Source organism: Crocodylus siamensis, chromosome 3 (assembly GCF_052110815.1).
Source record: "Crocodylus siamensis isolate JL-2025a chromosome 3, ASM5211081v1, whole genome shotgun sequence".
Taxonomy (NCBI): Eukaryota; Metazoa; Chordata; order Crocodylia; family Crocodylidae; genus Crocodylus; species Crocodylus siamensis.
The window spans coordinates 114838941-114860316 of record NC_143397.1 but is presented as its reverse complement, the minus strand read 5'-3'; positions in this window follow the sequence as shown (position 1 = coordinate 114860316).

Sequence of the window (21376 nt, the reverse complement as noted above, 5' to 3'; positions counted from 1 at the left end):
GCACTTGTCCACTCATGAGATTTCTTTTGGTCCAATCATCCAAATTGTCTAGGTCTCTCTATATCCTAACCCTATTCCCCAGCATATCTACTACTATCCCCAGCTTGGTGTCATCTGCAACATTTTTTGAGGGTGCACTCTATGCCAACCTCCAGGTCATTGATGAAGATATTAAACAAACCCAGCCCTGGGACCAACCCCTGGGGTGCTCCACTTGATACTGACTTCCAACTACCTTCTGAGCCTGATGATCCAATCAGTTTGCTATCCACCTTACAGTCTATTCATCCAACCCTTAGCCAGGATAATTTTCTCAAAAAGCTTACCCAGGATTGAGGTAAGACTAACTGGCCTGTAGTTTCCTGGGTCGTCCTTCCTCCCAGTACCCCCAACCCCTGCCCTGGATGGCCCCTCCCCCCTCCAGCCCCCCGAGGCCCCTGACCCCTGCCCTGGCCAGCCCCACCCCCCCAGCCCCCAAATCCCCCTGATCCCTGCCCCCCCCAGTTTAAAAAAAACAACCCCCCCTCCCCGGCACTTACCGTCAGCCTGGCTGCCATCTGGCTGACTGGGGCCCTGCCCGCAAAGTGCAGGGCAGGGCGACAGCCCCAGTGGCCCCAGCTGGGGCCCTGCTGCACCCCTGTTGTCCTGTGCTGCCTGGGGGGCTCTGCCAGGAGGTCCTGGAGCCCCTCCCACCCCTACTTCTAAGATAAAAAGAGGCTTTTTCCCCCCCATTTTTTTTCCTGTTTTTTTCTGTGGGTTTTTTTTTTCAAGTGACAGTGCCTAGGGTTGTGGGGGCCTGGGGGTGCAAGTCAGGGGGTGAAGCTGGGTGGGGCAGCCAATGGGGGAGGTCAGGGGGTGAGGCTGGGTGGAGCAGCACTCGGGGTGCTGGGGTGGGCCATGTGGGCTTTTCAGGGGGGGTGGTAGCCCCTGGAGGGGCCATTTGGTCCCTGTTGGGGGACTGTACCCCTTGTGTGGGAGCCAAACCCCCTGTTGGAGTGTCAAATCCTCTGTTGCGGGGCTGAATCCCCTGTTGGGGGGCCGTAATCCCTGTGTGGGGGCCATCGCCCCTGTGGGAGGGCAGCAAAATATTTATTCATGAATTCATGAAACATATATTTAGAGTTCATTTTATTATGATGATAAAACCTGCTTTAACACTGTAAGATATATCAATAAAACATTGTCCAACTGAATTCTGTCTCTGTCTCTGTCTCTGTCTCTGTCTCTGTCTCTATCTCTATCTCTCTCTTTTTAGTGGTCTTTTGTTTTACTTGTGGAGGAACATGGATTTGGGGGTATTTTACAGAGTGACTTTGGGATTTTTTTTATAAGGGATTTTTCAGTTTTCCAATAGGGAACACCAGAATTAGTGCAAGGGAGGCCAGTGGCACTTTGGACCCAGCTGGCCGTCACTGACCTACTGGCCAAATGGGGCCAGGAGAACATACTTTGGCAGTTCAAAGCAGGCCACCACACCCGGAACATCTTCCAGGCCATAGCTGCCAAGATGGCTGGGCAGGGGGCACACAAAGGCCAAACCTGCAACCACTGTCCACTGGCAGCTGGCCCAGAGGGGCAGATGCCTCCACTGGCTATGCAGTCCCTATCTGGGTCTGGCAGGTGCACAGCAGGTCACAGCCAGGCAGCAGCCCCCACTGCCAGACTGCTGCAGTAGGTAGAGGGTGCAGGGAACTCTCAGGGCTGCTTCAGCAGTCCAGCTGGCACAAGGGGTAGTGTCCCCAGGTACCAATTGGTTGAGCCCCAGAAGCTCCTGAGAGCTAGTAGCCCTGAGTTACTTGCCAGGGTGGCTTCTTATACTGCTGGGGATAGCACAGGTGCTGGCCCCAGGCTCTAGCTCTTCCTGCCTGCAGATCTGGGAGGAGCCAGGCAGGGTTATTCTGCCCCAAGTGGCACAATTTGCTCCACACCAAAGTGCATATCCAAGCACGTGTGCTGAGGCAAAAAGCCCTGGCTCAAATTTGCACTGCTTCTATTTGAGCTGCTGCAAGCGCACGTGCTTGCATGTGTGGACACGCCCATTATGTTTACATCACAGACAGTCTTCACTATCTAGAGCTCTTCCTCAGCACTGAATGACCAGGATGGAAAGCACTGGCTATTCATTTCAGTTCTTCCGATGTTATCCCATGTCATAGGGCTGTCTCTGATCTGCAGGGTTGTTTCCCCATAGATGATCCCATATTCTTGGGATTTTCATGCCAGCTGAAGTCAGTCACACTCCAGGATCAATTGATTTGTGGGTTACATGTCACCCTATGCTTGTGGGCCCATGAACTTACCCAATGTTATCCTCATCATGGTGTATGTTGAGGCCCCTTCCTTTATTAAAACTTACTTTCACCACTCCCTCCTTAAGGCTATGATTCCCTCAGTTCTTCCCTTAGTTATTTATGCTACTGCATGAAACTGGAAGTGATTGCATTTATTTCAGTGAAAACAGAAATTCTGCAAGTGTATTCACAAGTCTAAGAGAAGAATCTGTGTAAATATAATGACTGAATTGTTTGAAGTTGTTACTCTCCATCTTGTGGCTCTCTGTTACTCCTGTGCACAGAAAAACAAGCAGAAATCAGAAATGCCCAGAGTGGCAAGGAAGAGGAGACAATCCCCTGGGAGAAGAATATGTGACCCTGCTCTGACCCCTACGAGGGGGAATAAGGGAACTTATCAAAGAAGGTAGGAGACAAAATGGCAGAGTGAGGCCTAGAGAGTCACACAAACATTTGAGGTCTGGAATGTGGCCTCTTTATTAGAAGAACTAGCAGGATCAAACATAGGTGCCACCTTTTATTTTTGCCTGGAGAAGCCTAGGATGATAGACATGTGGAAAGTTTTAGACATTTCAGGTGGCAGCCCTCTTCCCAAAGGGGGCCAGAGTCCTCAGGGCCCCCACATACTCAACTCCTTGGGGTCAAGGATATCAGATGCAGACCAGGGGCTGAGAAGGATCTTGAGAGGAGCAAGGAAGAAATTACTGATTTTCCTCTGCCCTGTTGAGGGGGTAGAAGGAATTCCGACTGAGATGACCAGGGAAGAGGCTGATAGGTAAAGAAGATGAGGTAATTATTAGCAGAGTCCCTCCAGTCCCTGCAGGGCAAAGGGGGCCACAGTAATGAAGATCAATAGTGGGGTTAAGGACTCATCCTGTGTGAAAGAATTTGGGATGTTTGACTGTGGGGAGGTACTCATGGATGGACTCTCTTCAACAGATGGAATTCTTCACAAGAGAATCCGAAGAAATAGCCTTCTGGGAGTCTGGATGGTATAACTTGTTGGAGAATTGAGCTGCGAGAAGAAGGGAAAAGGTTAGGAGACACTGATAAGTTCTGTTTAAGAGCCATGAATTGTTATTATATCATACTACCAAGGGAGTTAAGGGATTATGGGGAAAAGAAAAACTGCTTTTCTCGGCAACAAAAGTACCTCATGCAGAGGCACAAGGCACTTGGCATCATCCACATAAAAACTGTTCTTGATTTAAATCATCTCTATATCCACTGGCACCATAGTAACATGTTTTTCAAACACTCTTCAAATGGGTAGGGTTAAACATGAAAACAAAGTTTCACCTATGAACAGACCTACTTTAAGCAAGTGAGAAGTGTTCTCACCATGGCTACTAGTGTGATTAGGCCTTTTCATCTTGCACTCATGACACTGCAGCCACTCCTGAACAGAACATATATTTGTTTTATTTCCATGGCAGAGCAATGAGAATGGAGCTCTCAGTATCTTAACTCTCTGGCAAAGCAGAGCACTCAGCTATGAACAGATTTTAAAACAATTCTAGGCTACAACTGGTTTTTCATCAACAGCATTTAAACTAAACAAGCAAGCAGGCCAGGCCAGTGCATCTGAAAGCGGCTTCAAGGAACCTGAATCAAAGGAAGATGATAGATTGCTTTAAGAGCTGTATGTACCTTTCCTGACTCAGGTCAGGTGTGACTATTTGCCTGATTTTCTAGCCTGCTAGCAAGAGAGGAGCATAGTAATAACAGGGCAATACCAATTTATTATTTGGAAAGGAGAATATTAATTTTAACTCCCCCCCCAAAGTCAGACCAGATGGAGGAAGAAAGAAATGAGAGTGAAGTAACAACAGAAAAAAGAGGGCATAGAAGAAATGAGGAGGAAGAGAAGGAAGAGCGGTTGACCTTCTGTTACCCTGTCCAGCTGTTCAGAATTTGCTTCCAAAATGTACCAAGTTTTCTTTCCAATTTGTTTCCAAAGAGATTTTACCCTACAAAAATATTGACTGTGTAGGAGGAACAGGAGCAGTTCCATAGCTCTGAAGACACCAGAGCTCTTGAGAAAAGCTGACAAGTTTCCCAAATGTGAAAAATATACTGCAAGCTCACTAATCTGTTCACTTTGGAAACGGAGCTTAATAGCATTTCAGAGATGTTGCCACAGTAGAATACTCATTGTGGAATGAAATGGTGTTGTCATCCCTTCTGAGAGGGTATGGACATACAACTTACCATGCCTCTGTAACTACCTGCGTGTATGTTCTTACCTCACGGTGAGCTAAACTGAAGTAGCTTAGCCTGTAGCGAAAAAGGGATAAATTACCAGGATTTAGTACCCTCTTCCCATGGTGTTAAGTGCATGTACACATACATGGAGAAACTGGTGAACAGTAAAAACCTGCTCCGTTTTACCCCAGTATAGAGAGGTCACGTATCCATACCCATTATTTATTCCCAATACAATTAGGTAGCTCAAGCCAAGGTCTATCTCATGAATTCATAGGTTCATAGATAGTAAGGCTGGAAGGGACCTCAGAAGATCATTGGGTCCAGTCCCCTGCATCAAGCAGGAAAGACAACTGGGATCAGGTGACCCCAGCAAGTTGATCATCCAATCTCCTCTTGAAGATATCCAGGGTAGGTGTTTGTACCACTTCTGGAGGGAGATTATTCCACAGTTTGGACACCCAAGTTGTAAAGTAGTTTTTCCTAATGTTAGGCCTGAAATGGTCTTCCAGGAATTTGTCCCCATTACTCCTGGTTTTCCCCAGGGTGCCCTGGTGAACAGTTGTTCACTGAGCCCTTGATGTATGCCTCTGATGTAGTGGTAAGCTGCTACCAAGTCCCCTCTCAGCCTTCTTTTTTCCAGGCTGAAGAGTCCCAGATCCTTCAGCCGTTCCTTGAATTGCTTGCTGTGCAAGTCTCTGATCATATGGCTGGCCCTTCTCTGGACTCTCTCAAGAACTAGCACATCCTTGTTAAAGTGCGGCTCCCAGAACTGGATGCAGTACTCCAGCTGTGATCTCACCAGTGCCGACTAGAGTGGGAGAATCACTTCTTTGGTTTTGCTGGAAATGCATCAATTGATGCATGCCAGGGTATTGTTAGCCCTGCTAGCGACAGTGTCACACTGCTGGCTCATGTTCATACTGTGGTCCATTATTACCCCCTGTTCCGTTTCATTCATAGTGCTGGTCAGGTTGGCATTGCCAAGCCTGTAGGTGTGCAGGGGATTATTCATCCCCAGGTGGAGCACTTTACATTTCTTGACATTGAACTTCATCTGGTTCCAGTCCGCCCAACTTGCAAGCCTGTCTAGGTCCACCTGTATCTGTAGTCTGTCTTTAAGTGTGATCATGCTTCCCCATAACTTGGTATTGTCTGCAAACTTGGCCAGTGAGCTCTTCACACTCGCATCCAAATCATCGACGAAAATGTTGAAAAGTACTGAAACAAGCACCAACACCTGTGGGACATTGCTGGTCACTTCTAGCCAGGATGACACAAATTTCTTCATTAGAACTTTCTGGATCCTACCCCACAGCCAGTTTGCTACCCACCTGACTGTCTCACAGTTAAGCCCACAGTCTTCCCATTTTCTCATGAGAACACTGTGGGAGACCAGATCGAAAGCTTTTTGGAAGTCAAGGTATATAATGTCAATTTCCTCTCTCTTATCCAGGTAGCATGTCACCTGATCATAAATGGAGATGAGGTTGGTAAGACAAGATCTGCCCATGATGAAGCCATGCCAGCTGCCATTCAGAATCCTACCTTCTGCAAGGCTACTGCACATAGCCTCCTTAATGAATTTTTCCAGGATTTTCCCTAAGATATAAGTTAAGCTAACTGACCTATAGTTACCAGGGTCCTCCCTCCTTCCCTTCTTGAAGATGGGCACAACACTGACACTTTTCCAGTCCTCATGGACCTCCCCGGAGTACCATGAGTTTTGGAAGAGTTTTGCCAGGGGTTCCACAATGACTTTGGGCAGCTCCTTCAGCACTCTCGGATGAAGTTCATCCAGTCCTGCTGACTTACATACATCCAATTTCTTTAACTGATCACACACCAGTTTCATAGATTTCATAGACATTAGGGCTGGAAGGGACCTTGGGAGATCATCGAGTCCAGCCCCCTGCCCAAAGGGCACGAAGTCAGCTGGGGTCATAGGATCCCAGCAAGATAAGCATCCAATTTACTCTTGAAGGTGTTCAATGTAGGTGCTTGAACCACCTCCGCTGGCAGACTGTTCCAGACCTTGGGGGCTCGGACAGTAAAGAAATTCTTCCTTATGTCCAGCCTGAAACGGTCTTGCAGGAGTTTGTGACCATTCGACCTCGTCATCCCTTGGGGCGCTCTGGTGAACAAACGTTCCCCCAGATCCTGGTGGTCACCCTTGATAAACTTATAGGTGGCTATCAGATCACCCCTGAGCCTACGCTTTTCCAGGCTAAAGAGTCCCATGTCTCTCAGCCTGTTGTCATAAGATCTGTTTTCCTGACCTCTGATTATGCGCGTGGCTCTCCTCTGGACTCTCTCAAGCTTCTCCACATCCTTTTTGAATTGAGGAGCCCAAAACTGGATGCAGTACTCCAGCTGCAGCCTCACCAAGGCCGAGTACAAGGGGAGAATGACGTCCCGGGATTTGCTCGAGAAGCATCTATGGATGCAAGCCAGCGTTTTGGTCGCTTTACTAGCCGCAGCATCGCATTGCAGGCTCATGTTCATCTTGTGGTCAATGATGACCCCCAAGTCTCTTTCATCTGTATTGCTATCCAGCGTAGCACTGCCGACCCTATAAGGAAGCTGCAGGTTTTTCCTCCCAAGGTGGAGAACCTTGCATTTTTCGGTGTTAAACACCATCAGGTTCTTGTCCGCCCATTTGCTGAGCTTGTCCAGGTCAGGCTGGATCACCCGCCTATCTTCTGGCGTGGATGCTTTGCCCCAAAGTTTGGTGTCATCGGCGAACTTGGCCAGTCCACTCCTGACTCCAATGTCCACATCATTAATGAAGATGTTGAACAGGATGGGTCCCAGGACAGAGCCTTAAGGGACCCCACTGGTCACAGGGCACCACGATGAGTGACTGCCATCAATTACAACCCTCTGGGTCCGACCACGGAGCCAGTTTCCCAGCCAGCAGATCGTGGTGGAGCCAAGGCCACAACTGGCCAGTTTGGCCAAGAGGTGATCATGGGATACCAGATCAAAAGCTTTTTTGAAGTCAAGATATATGACATCAATCTCTTCTCCCTTGTCCAGGTGATAGGTCACCTGGTCATAGAAGGAAATGAGATTGGTCAAACAAGACCTACCCGCAACAAACCCGTGCTGGCTATCCCTTAGAATGTTAGCCTGGGCCAGTCCCTCAAGGATGGCCTCCTTAATAAACTTTTCTAAGATCTTCCCCAGGATAGAAGTCAGGCTAATGGGCCTGTAGTTAGCCGGATCCACTCTCCTCCCTTTCTTGAAGATCGGCACCACATTGGCCTTCTTCCAGTCCTCAGGCACTACACCAGAGCACCAGGAGTTTTCAAAGATCCGTGCCAGGGGCTGGGCTATGACGCTCGCCAGCTCCTTGAGTACCCTGGGGTGCAGATTGTCAGGGCCGGCTGACTTGAAGGTATCCAGCTTTTCAAGCTGTTCCTTCACGAGGTCAGCATTTATGGAGGGTAGGGGATCCCCATCACCCGGATCTCCCTATCCCATAGCAGGCATGGGCGTCCCATGGGACTGATGAAAGATTGACGCAAAGTACCTATTTAATCGGTTGGCTTTTTCCTGGGCATCAGTTGTCAGTTGCCCCATCTGGTTTAGCAGGGGTCCGACATTGCCCTTGCTTTTCCTCCGGCTCCCCACATATCTATTGTTCTACAGCAATAGTAGGAAGATGGTCATTTGAACCTTGTGTACCCTTGCTGGCGTGATTTTCCCCTTGGCCCGGTGAAAGACCAAAGCAAAATAGTCATTCAGGAGTTCAGTTTTCTCCTGAGTGCCGGTGGATAGCAGTCCTGAGTTGTTGAGCAATGGCCCCACACTCCCATTCATTTTCCACCCATTCCCTATGTACCTAAAGAAGGACTTCTTGTTGTCCTTAATTCCATTGTTAATTTTAGTTCAGTCGCCACCTTAGCTTTTTCTGATCTGATACCTACAATTGAGGGCCATTCCTATATAGTCCTCCTTGGAGGCTATCTCTAGCTTCCATTCACTGTACACCTTTCTCTACTTTCTTAAGAGGACCATGATTTCCCTGTTTAACTAAGAGGGCTTCCCAGCCCTTTTGCTAGATTCCCTCTGCATGGGAATGGACTTCCTTTGTGCTTAAAGGATCATGTTCTTTAGGAACAATCACTCTTCATGCACTCCTTTCACCTTTGGTCCCTGGTCCCTCAGCACATTCTCTACTAGTGACCTGAGCTTACTGAAGTTTGAAATTCAGTGATCATTGGGTGTGTCCAGAAATGCTACATGAATGTTTTACAGCACTGTAATTTAGACCACGTTTTATAGCATTATACATTTACAGCACTCTGAAACATGACAGAAGTGCAGTGTTTGGTGAGGAGGGGCCTCTGAGCCTCCCTGCACTTTCCAGGCTAGGAGGCAAGGGGTGCTCCATAGCTTCCTGGAGCTTCTCTACTGGTCAATGTAAAAATCTTATTTCATTTCTGTATAACTGCCGCACGGCATTCTCACATTTATGTGACCTTGTAGTCTTGGCTGTTAATCAAAATGAAAGCTTTGTAGTTTTCCATGCTTGTACCAAGCTACACATGCGCCTTTTATAAGTTTCTTTTCTTATCTGTAAGTGTCATACCTGCAGAAATGAAACCTATGTAAAAAATCTACCTAGTAACTATTGTGTAAAAGAAACTATCCTATCCCTGTATGCTTAGCTTATATCATAGTTAGTGTCATAGAGGCAGTCCAACCAACATCTATAAAGAGGGAAAGAAGCAGGAAACAGCAGAGATGACGACTGGACAACCCTTCAGGATTGATCACCCTGTAAGCCAGTCCTCAGCCTCCCAGCCTGGGCATATCCCAGCGAAAACCAAGGCCTCGAAAATGCGACAATCGACAGCGATTCACCGCGTTACAGTTTTATTATTTTTCATCCTGTCCATGAGCTGTTGACCAGCCCTAGGACTAACTAGTGGGCAGCCGCACCTCTCATTGGACTAGTTTCAGTGGTGGAAAGCAAGGGCTTAGTAGCGAACCCCGTGAACCAACAGACCCCCTTTGTATCTGGCATACTGTAACTGAAGAAACATCGGAGACTCCACTTCTCGACTGCCTCTCTTCGTAGCTTAGACAGCATATCTACGCTCGCTATACTTGTATTTACTGCAACTTCATTCCAGCCGGCCTCCCCTCTTATTCGTAAGAGGGTGAAGCCAGGTGAGTGAATAAAACAAATTTTTACTTCGCTTTATATCTACTCTGTAATAACTTCTACTACTAACATCCCATCCCAATGAGCTGTTGACCAGTTCTGGGACTTAAGGAGTCGGCAGCCGCACCCATCATTGGACTAGTTCCAGTGGTGGAAAGCAAGGGCTTGCTCCGGAACCCTGTGAACCAACAGACATCCTATAGACTTATTACAGAAAACTAACAACTTACTCTAAGTCGTCTACTTGCGCCAGCTCGGCGAACCTCGAAGGCGGTTATAAAGTTACCTCCAATCCCGCCCCGCAAGCCGCGCACTCGCCCGCTCCGTAAAGCCCGCGGCTCCCCAAGAGGTGCCGGAATCGTAAGCCTGGCATTCCGCCACAGTCAGAAATTTGACTAGTGTACAAGTTATTTAAAGTGTTGTAAAATACAGCATTTCAAATTTATACTTCATTTAACAAAGATTAATTTAAAGTATTGTACCTATTTTTAATGTTCTGTAAAGCTGTGCCCTTCTGTTAAGTCACAGCAATAAAGTGCTTTAAATGACAAAAAAGCAACTTCTGTACACACCCTTAGAGTTTTAATCATGAACTGCCAGTAGGCCCAATTATCATACTATCTAAGCACATCACGGCTTCCCCACGAAAATCTATGAAGTCCATTGTACAGATATGACACCAAAGCACAGTGGGTGCTTGTACAAGTGATGATGTCACAATGTACACGTGACAAAAATTTCCCTTTGTCTGGTTTAATGGTGTCACACATTGCATGTATGTGAGTTTTGGGGGTTATAAATGAGTTTGCATCATTGAAAACTAAACTGCATCCTGATGTATTTCAGTTTGAAATGTTGCAACTTGGAACATTGCAGCCATTAGTCAGCTTGCCCCCCAGCTGTAAGAGAGGCAGGCAGGCTCCGCAGAAAAAAAGGATAAGGCTCCTTGCCGCTTCTGCCTTTGGCAGGCTCCTGTAGCTGGCAGGATGCCTAGAGCTGACTACAAAAGGACCAGCTTACCCCTAGGGCAATGCAGGGAGATTGCAGGAGGGTGGCTTGGTGTGTTAGTGGCCAGAGAAGGCGGCAGGAATCATGCACCTTTTACCTCAGGCATGTCACTCCACTCACCTGTCAATCACTGGTTTTCCCGCCACATCTCAGATATCAAATATGCATGCTCTTTAACAAGAAGTAGGTCATGACATCAAAAGTTGATTCCTTCCAGGCTTTTCCCAGCCTTGTCCCAGCTGTGCATGCTCAACAGAGCATTTAAAGAGAACAAATGAAACCTGGGGTCTACATAGGCAGGCTCATATGTATCCAGACCATCCTATATATATCCATAATCTAACCTCTTAGTAAAACTATAATCAGCCCTGACCTAGCACAAGACATAAAACCCTAGCCTGCCAAAGGTAAAGCCGGAGAACCATGGCAGCCAACATCTTGCTTCTGTAAAAGGTTGTTAATATACAGTCAAGAGATCCCAGATAGAGGGCCATGTCCCACTCTACTGAGGAAGACAAAAGCCCCCACAGTCTGTACCAATCTGACCATGGGGTAAAATACCTTCCTGACCCCAAATAAGGCAATCAGTCTGACCCTGAGTGGAGGAGTAAAACCCTCTAGCCATGAACCTCCAGCTTTAAGTACCAGCAGAAGCAGTGGCAATCCCCAGTCAAAGCCCAGCCTTGGCTGCCACCAATACCCAGTGTCTTTAATGAAGGCTTAAAAAAACAACAACCTGACACATGTAGCAGAAATTGTTTGCGGGTAGTGGGGGGGGGAGGCAGAATTCCCAGCTCAGCCCTGCTCCCGGCGCTGTCTTCAGAGTGGAAGTGGGGGAAGGGAGTGGAGGGAGCTTGGTTTGAGTTTTTTTCAGCAGGTACTGGATTGTGAGGCAGCACCTAATGAAAAAACCTCAAAGTGAGCTCTCTCCACTCCCTTTCCCCCTCTCATTCTGAAAAGAGTGGTGGGGCTGGTAGAGGGGAGGGGCATTGCTAGGGGAGAGCAACTGCAGACTCTCAGCCACTCTAAACAGCATCTCAATCTCCCAACCCCCAGGGCCCAATAGTAAATGCCTGTTGAGTCCAGGGAATCATTGTAACTCATGGTGCTTCCTGCAAAGCACCATGATTTACAATAGGGAGCTGCTATTCTGTCTGAATCTTAAATCCACAGCATTCTCTTCCTTGACCTAATTGGTTACTCTGTGAAAGGCGATAACGTTTGTTAAGCATGATTTGTTTGTAGTAAATTCATGCTGGCTGCTTGTGATCAGCCTTTCCTCCTCCAGATGCTTACAGTCTGCACTTGCACTACTTCTCATAGAGGAGGGCACAGAAAGAACACTCTTTTACTAAAAGCAACATTCCTTTTCTCTAGGGTTCAACCCCATGAGCAAGAGCTACAGTCTCCCTGCCAGTTGCTAGAACTGTGACTGGACACAGTATGAGACGTGGTATTGAGATAACTGGATCTTAATCAGAAGCTGAGGCTGCACCAGGAAGTGAACTGGCAAGAATAAGACATTCTTGTCAGTTTACCTGTCTAAAGGACAGGAAATTGGGTACAGCACTGCTAGTTGGTGGCATTAAGCAGGTGGAGGTACAACGAATAATGGAAAGGGGGAAAATGGCAGTTCCTTGAGTATAACACTATGGCAATAATGCCATCTTGATAGCAACTGTTGATGACAGCAAGATTAAAATTGTCAAACAGAGTGCACTTCAAACAAAGCGTTTGACCCTGGGCACTAGCTCTGTGGTTGGAACAAATCCTTTCCTCCACAGAAACTAGTAAGTGAAGGCCCATATGCCTTATGCCTGAAACCCAAACTGAGGGGAGAACATGCTATAATTTTTCCCCCAAAACTCTTTTATGGTAAATAATTTCATACACATTCCTCTATTAGAGCTGAGTAATAAGAAAGAAGCTAGCTGACCCCACATAGAAAGTTTCCTAAATGGTACAGGTTGTGGGGATGACCTTACTTGCTGTGATTTTGTTTTTCTTTATCACCAGTGCTCCTTTTCTCTTTGCTGTTGTAGGCACTGACTTATTCTTCGACTGTGTTGCAGCTTGGCTAACCCCAAAATACATTCTATAATAAAATAAATTACTGTCATTTAATCACTGTACTAAATTACCCACAGAAAACTATCGTGTCACCTTAATAGCTTCTCTTCTGAAGAAGCAGCACATTAGAAGAATGCTTGGAACTCCCCCTTAGAAGTTATGGCATGTCATGATTTAGCTATTATGGTTACAGAGGAGATAGCAATGAAGCTGTAATATTTTCTTATTATGCTTGTTCACTGATAATACTCCCATTTCCCTGAAGGATCCATTTTTAAAACTATTATAAGTGTTTGGGAAGATGTGTTATTTACCTTTTTCCTACAGCTTACAACACACTTCTTCCTTTTAGTACTCATAGAAAAGTAGGATTGGAAGGGACCTCAAGGGGTCATGTAGTCTAACCTGGGGATCAAACTTGCTACCCTGGTGTTATTAGCACCATGCTCTAACCAAGTACATCCTGGAATGTCTTTGAATTATGAAATGAAGCTCTGTGCCCTGAGTATGTGGATTTACATGTGCATTTCTGGCCATTTTTAGTCAAAAATCAGTCATAGCTGACTGCATCAGGCAGCCCTTTGGGCAGGGAGGGGAGGGAAGAAGGCTAGGGAGAATCAGAAGAAAGATAAACTGGGGATGTAGAGCTTAGGACTGGCACTAGAACTAGGAACTAATTCTGCTCAGAACGAAAGGGAAAACAGCCCCAGCCTCTATTTCTGCAGAGAGCTCTGCCACAGCTTCTCAGTATGACCAGGGGCAAACAGCCTTCCCCATCCTCTCCTGATCTGGCGATTTCCACCGAAAGGTCCTGGAAGTCACAGGAGCTTTGAGTTCTCAGTATGTACAGTGGCCTTTACAAAGAAGTTCTGATTTCAGCTAGAGCTTCTAGGTTCTGTTGCAGCACATATAATTTCACTTCTTACTTTGTTAGTATCCTTTCTGTGGGCTTAACCCAGCATAACTCTGAATGTGTCCTTCATGGGTCTCACATCACCTTTGATGCTCCCTTGAGCTAGTAGGAGCTTGAGAAGCACCTCTCTTCTTGGAACTAGGCCCCATGGGATGCCTTCCAGCCCTGCTTTTCTATAACTCATGTGACCAACTGTTCAAGTACTGTTTTAAGCATTTTAAAAATCATACAAAATAGTAAATATTGATATTAGAAGCAGGCAGAACAAACTGGAATAGAGCTAATGTAATGGACTATGATGTTGAGTGCCATGTGCTGTAATGTTGTAAATATGAATTACAGTGCCTAGAAGCCTCCAGGGGACTGGAGAAATGAACAGTAATGTGCAATTCCCAGAAGGCTTCAGGGGATGGGAGGAAAAAGAAAAGCAGCAATGGAGTGCAGGATGCTGCAGCTGAGAGAATCACATGGCTGGAGACTTGGAAGAAGGGGCAGAACTAGGGCTGGAGTTGCAGCAGCAGGGTTCAGATGTGCAAACCCTGGAAGATGGTAATTAAGCATTCTGGGGACCAGAGGCTGGTTGGGAATCTCTCCAGAGTTATGGGAGGGTGTAAGATTTCTCAAGTGTATATACCACTGTATTAGTGTTCCCTACATGTTAGAATCATACAATCACAAAATATTAGGGTTGGAAGGGACCTCAGGAGGTATACTAGTCCGACTTCTACTGGATGATCCCCAACTATATAATACCAGCCAAGGCTTGGTCTAACCAGGTCTTAAAAACCTCTAAGGATGGAGATTCCACAACTTCTCTGAGTAGCCTACTCACTACCCTACTCATGAGAAAGTTCTTCCTAATATCTAACCTAAACTTTCCTGGCTGCAACTTAAGACCATTGCTCCTTGTTGTGTCATCTGCCACCACTGAGAACAATCTAGCTCCATCCTCTTTGGAACCCCCCTTCAGGCAGTTGAAGGCTACTATTAAATCCCCCTTAGTCTTCTCTTGTCCAGACCAAATAAGTATAGTTCCCTCAGACTATCTTCATAACTTGTGTTTCTCAATGCCCTAGACATTTTTGTTACCCTCTGCTGGATTCTCTCCAATATGTGCACATCCTTTCTGTAGTGGGGGACCCAAAACTGGACACAATACTCCAGATGTGGCCTCACCCATGCCGAGTAGAGGGGAAGAATCACTTCCCTCGATCTACTAGCAACACCAACGCTACTGCAAAGTAGCAATGAGCTTAAGCAAGTACTACATGACTATGCAATAACAACTGTGTACATGTAGACATGTGTAGACCTGCCCAGTATGCTATTAGCCTTCTTGGGAACAAGGGCACACTGTTGGCTCATATCCAGCTTATTGTCCACTTTAAGTCCCCGGTCCCTTTCTGCAGAGCTTCTGCTTAGCCAGTCAGTCCCCAGACTGTACCAGAGCATGGGATTGTTCTGTCTTAAGTGCATAAATTTGCATGTATCCTTATTGAATCTCATGAGTTTTCTTTTGGTCCATTTCTCTAATTTTTCTAGGTCTCTCTGAATCCTCACTCTATCCTTCAGCATATCTACTATTCTCTCCAGCATGGTATCACCTGCAAACTTTCTGAGGGTGTACTCTATGCCATCTTCGGGTCATTGATGAATATTTTGAACAAAACTGGCCCCAGCAACTGACCCCTGGGGCACTCCACTTGATATTGACTGCCAAGTAGACACTGAACCATTTATTACTACCTTCTGAGCCTGACAATCTATCCAGTTTTTTATCCACCCTACAAGCTATTCATCCAACCCGTACATCCTTAGTTTGCTTGCAGGAATGTCTCGGGGGACCATATCAAAAGCCTTGCTAAAGTCAAGATATATCATGTCCACTGCTCTTCCCATGTCCACAGACTCTAATCCCCAGCATCCCTTGCTCGCTCCCTGTGCCAACTCCAGGAGTTGCAGGGCTTAGTATACTAATTATGCTGCAAGGGGGCACTATAACAAGACAACCTTATTTGTTGTAACCAGTTTTGGGCAGATTTTCAGCAGTGTTTGGGGGATATAACTACACTGTGCCATTAACTCAAGAGACTGTTTTGTTAAAATCCTAAACACTATAGCTTTACAATACAGAAAGAGTGAAGCCATGTTAAAAGCTGATATGGAACTCCAAGGGTTAACTTATTTGCTTGGATTTTTTTTTTTTTTTTAATTCTCAATAAAACATTCAATGTTGCTTAATTCTGCCACAGGCAGTAACTCTGGCCTCCCAGGGAGGAGGCCTGTCGTCTGGTTTTTTGATGCTAGTGTTGCTCAGACAGCTATGCTCAAAATCTCACTGTAAAAGGGGTTTTCTTTTTTCTTTCTATATAAACCATAAACATCTCTGTTCATAATCCTTGTGGGAAATTCCCTGGACGATCTTGCTCAAATAAGTAAGGAATTCAAATTCTTCATGGTATTTTTTTAATTGTAATTTTAAACATTCTAATAAATAATCTTTCACATTCAAGGAACATCCATGTCCAAACCACCAATTTAATGTTCCAGGCTTGTTCAAATTTTAGCATAATATGGAATAGTTAACTGTCAGCTCCATGTCATTCCAGCAGCATCGTTAAAACACTTATTTGTATTCTAGAGGTGCTCAAGGAATGCAAGAGTTCAACGCTCTCTCATGCTGGGTGCTGCTCATACACCTGGTAAAAAATGTCCTGCCCCAAGAGGACTTAGACAAAAGATGTGAGGAAGATTGTGTCATTATCCCCAATTTGCAGCTGGGGAAGTAAAGTAAAATGAGGTTAAGGGACTTGCCCGGGTTCAGACAGGGAATCTGTACCAAAGCCAGGGAGTGAATCCATTACCCAGGGGCAAAATGTACTGGTACTGCAAACTGTTTTCTTTAAGAGGAAAAACTGAGTGCTTCAACCCAAGATGCTGACTGCACAGTAGCCTGATACTACTGCGCAGTAGTGGTGCGTGGCAAAAACCGTGCCAAGACACTACTGAACCGTAGTATTAGGCTAATGCACAGTAACATCACTTAAAAGGCATTTGCCAGTGCTACTGCCCCATAACCAGAGTTCATGCATGTAGTATTTGCTTCTGTAGCACACCCAAAATGTACAAGTCATTTTGTGCTACAAAGTGTGTTTTATGTCACTGTGTATCCTGTTTGGCTGTAAAGTATGATCATGTTTTCTATGTGATTGCTGTACACTGTGCTTCCTCTAGGAGTGGCGAGGACCACGTCGCATCCCCCGCCAGACCATTACCTTAAGATTCCTGAGCAGGACCTGTAGAACCAGTTGAGTGGCTGCCCAAAATCCTGGAGTGCTACTGACCTGCTTTGAATTGGTTGGTCTGCACTGACAGTGTTCAGTTGAGACTGCTTGTTGGCTGGGGCCCTACATGAGGTCAGAAAAGTTGTTTAAGGTTGAGGCCACCTGAGCTGGTGGGCTCTTTCTTTGTTTTCCCTCTGGATCCCCTGGAGAGGGGAGGGGGAAGGCTGGAATCCTGGCTGGAGCCTGAGGCCAGGTGATACAGAGCCAGGGTTTTCCAAGTACAGTAGCCATGTGGAGTTTTGGACTGGGAGTCCAGAGCAGGAGCTAGTAGCTAGCCCCCACAGCTGCTCAGGCAGGAGCTGAGATCAGTGCTCCGCAGCAGCCCTGTGGAGTCGCATCAACAGGAATCCAGGGCAGGAGCAGAGATCAGTGCTCCCCAGGAGCTCAGTGGAGCTACATCAACTCACTGAAAGGCCCTTTGCAACGCAGAAGGAACCAGCACCCCCAGTGGACTGTGACAGTGAGGGAGATGTCGCACCCAAATCACCAAGGACTAACCTCTTTTGGGTCAAGCCTCCCTCAGTCTCACACTGCCGAGCCTGGGGTTGAAGGCTCCCCAAAAGGGATACAGCAGCAGCGTTTCCTTTTTGTTTGTTTGTTTTGCTTGACCATATGTTGTGTGCAGGTGTTCGTCTTGGTAATAAATCAGGGGTTTGTGTTCATACTGCTTGCGAGGGAAGGGTGGTTGGTTTTATTGGCCACCCTAGTGATTTAAGTAGTGTTTCCCCAGTAGACTGGGTGGGGGCTTGAGCCAAGGTAAAATATATTTAGTACCCCAAACTTCAACCTGGCCCTCATTGCTGCTGACAGGTGCTCAGAAAAAGGGTTACATGTATACAAACACTAATTAAAAGTGCAGGAATCAGTGTGCTGTACTATCTCATGTAGACACACCTGCTGATGACTAAGGTATGTGCAATTAGGTTGTCAATGCAGTGCTGCTTGTTTGCAAAAGTTCAGAGTCCTGTTTTTCTGAACTCAGGAGAAATCAAACCAAAGGGGTTAGTATTTTTTTTTGTGCACACCTCCAAGCCCCCAGAGGCCAGCATTATACCCAAAACATCATTCACTTAGCTTTTTGTCAGAGTTGTGTTACCAGGGCATCTGTGAATGTCTCCAAGGCTTCCCTGCTACCTCTTTTGTCTCCTTCTGTGTAGTTTCTTAATACTGGCTTCTCACATGCAGCTAATAAAACAAAACCTTGTAAAGACCTTCCTCCCACAGTCTGAATCCCTGGATAGCCTCCCATGTGGCTTTGTTTTGAGCAGTTTGTCATGCCTGTGATTTGTTTGGCGGTTACTATAATTCCAGCAATATGAACCCATAAAAGAGTTTAATGGCTTCTCACAGTGGCAGTGGTTATACCTCACAGTTTCAGTGAGGCTGGGCCCAGCTCTAATAATATTTTAGATACTAAGACTCGGGTAACCGGTAGAGCTGTGTGAAGCTTCAGTCCCTGATTCGATTCAGTGGAGATTCGGCCTGATTTGGTGGCCGAATCTCTGAATCTGAATCAAATCAGAGGACCCTTTAATTTCTTTGAATCGAATCAGAACCCTCCAAATTAATTTGTAGAGATTTGGAAAGATTCGGACATAGACACAGCTTTAAGTGTTTTTTCTACATACTTCTAAGTAGCAGGAAGCTCATGAGTGCTGCGATGCTGGGGCGCATGGAGTGTCCCATGGAAGTGCAGGGGGGCTCCCAGCACGGTAGGCAGAAGACTTGGAAGCAAAGCTTGCTTTGGACCAGTTCCGGGTCCGCTGGGGAGCATGCCGGGGGGGCTCGCCCATGCCTCCCCAGCTCAGCAACTGGTGCCTCCTGGGTCTGGGGGGGACACCTGAGGTCCCTCTGCAGCTGAGCGCTAATCCAGGGAGGCACAGGGGCCCCCCCACTGCGCACTCCGGCAGACCTGGAAGTACTTCCAGTCCACTTTTGGGTTCACTGCCGAGCATGTAGAGGGCCACCCTGTACTCCCGTGGGACACTCCACGTGCCCCAGCATTGCAGCAGTCACGAGCTGCGCTGATACCTCAAGGTATGTAGAAAAAACATTTAAATCTGTGTCTATGTCTGAATCGCTGATTCATCAAATCAGCATCAAATCTTCAGATTTGGATTCAGCCAAATTGAATTGGGACAGTGATCTGAATCAACAAATTGAATCACTGTCCCTGATTTGGGCTGAATCCGAATCGAATAGGGCCTGCTTCACACTAGTAACCAGCTGTAGCTGTATAGTTAAGTAGTTTCTTGAATGACTAACAATAACAAAGAGAAAGGTGAGTGATCATCTGGGAACAAAGCAATATAAAATCCAGAGGCAGTGTGGTGTCAGAGCAGTGGTTTTCAACCAGGGTGAAAAGTGCCACCAGATTCTTTGAAGCATGCCATGAGGTGTGAGGAGATAAGCCTGGGGCAGGCAATTATTTTGCATGGAGGACCACTTAATGAGTTTTGGTGAGATGTCGAGGGCTGCATGGGTATCCCCCACCTTGAAAGGTGCGCTGCCCCCTGGTCTCTACCTTGGGACCGGAAGTCCCACCCCCCTAACCACTGACCTTTGCCACAGAAGTCCCTCCCCTTGCCCCTCCCCGCCCTGAAATACTCCTTTTGGGAGTGGGGGTTGCCATCTTAGAACCAGAAAAAAAACCCAGATCATATCTCCCCCACCCCCCCAAGATAAGCACAGGCTTAGGCTTGTTCCTGCCTGAATGATCCCCCACCCACAGTGCCCATCTCCTCTGCAAATGGGTAAACACCATAATATATCAATTAGTGTTTGAAATTGGGTGCTACTCAGTTTACATAAGTTATGGAAGAGTGTCTCGAGTCCAGTGAGGGGTGCCTCAAGTCTAAAAAGATTGAGAACCACTGGGGTAAAGGCACTAGACTGTGACCCAGAAGACAAGGGGCAGAATCCTTATTCTGTAAAGTATCTGCTGACCTGGTGTCTAAGTATCAATTGTACATCTGTGTATCTAAGTGCAATTCAACTTTCCTTTTTTTTTTTTGCCACAGTGGAATTGCACTTACTCATATAGATGCCTTATGCAGCTACACTGCAGTCAAGTAAATTGCCCATGCAACCACTAAGCACCACGCTGGTGGCTGTTGAGCTGCCCAGAATGGGTGCACTTCCACTTACCTCTTTGTGGGGCAAAAGCAAAAGAATGTCCCTCTGGAAATGTGACGACATCTCCCTATGCTAATAATGAGGGGCCACTGAATTTGTGATTTTGCAGATTTCATGCATTCTATGAAATCTGGCATTGCCTGGATTTTGCGGGCAAAATCCACACAGAAACAAAAAAAGTACAGAAACTAAAATGCTCACTCCTCAGAGGGAGCCAGCAATCCTCCAGGTGCTGTGGTGGTTGGCCTGGGTTGGGAGGGGAAAGGAGGGTCTGCCCACTCACAGGGCAGCCAATAAAATGGCTGCCACCCACACCCCTCACTGCTGATTGTCTATGAGGGCTGCCTGTCATGTGGCCCCACCCTTCTCCACCAGTCAGCAGCAAGGCATGGGGCTACATGACAGACAGCCCTCACAGCCAATTAGGAGCAAGGGGTGGACCACCAGGGCTCCTCAGCTAATCAAAGACATTGGCAGGGGTCCTGCTGTGCTCTACCTGTGAAATTACTGCTGGGCCCTGCATTCTGCCCTTACAATCAATGCACAGCCACTGGAAATTAGGTAGGTCCCTACTTATAATCAGGAATTCTGGTTTTCTCAATAAAAAGTTGCAAATTCTCTGATAAAAATCACAAATTCTCTGATTAAAAACCAAAAATCCATGATTAAAATGAAAGGCCACTATATATATATATGTATATATAGGTATCAGTTAAACACAATTTTTGTTGATATATTTACAGTTTCTAAAGCAATTTGAAAGCCTATCAGTGCCTAAATCACTATAATAAAATAAATTCTAAATACCTATGTATTTTGGTATTTGATTTGGGGTTTTTCATCATGGAAAATCAGAACTCTTGCTGAGACCACTCTGTATATCCCAGGGACTTATGCACAGAAAAATACAATATTGTGCGCAGGAAAACTCAAAATTATGTAAAATGAATTACCTTTTTTTACAAATTAAACTAAATAGAACAGTATTTGAACCATCTTTAGAAATATATGCAGGTACTTTGTATGATTGGGATGTGAGGGGGATGTATGAAGGTGTGTGGGGTTTGTGGTCAGGTATGGGGTTTGTGGGAGTGTTGTGAAAGGGTGTTGGGGGTGTAGGGTTTGTGGGGGGTTGAGTATAGGAGTATGTGGGGTTTGTGGGCAGGTGTGGGGTTTGTGGTGCACAGCCCTCACTGTTGGAGGCTCAGCAGCAGCAGGCAGTGGACTCTTGCGG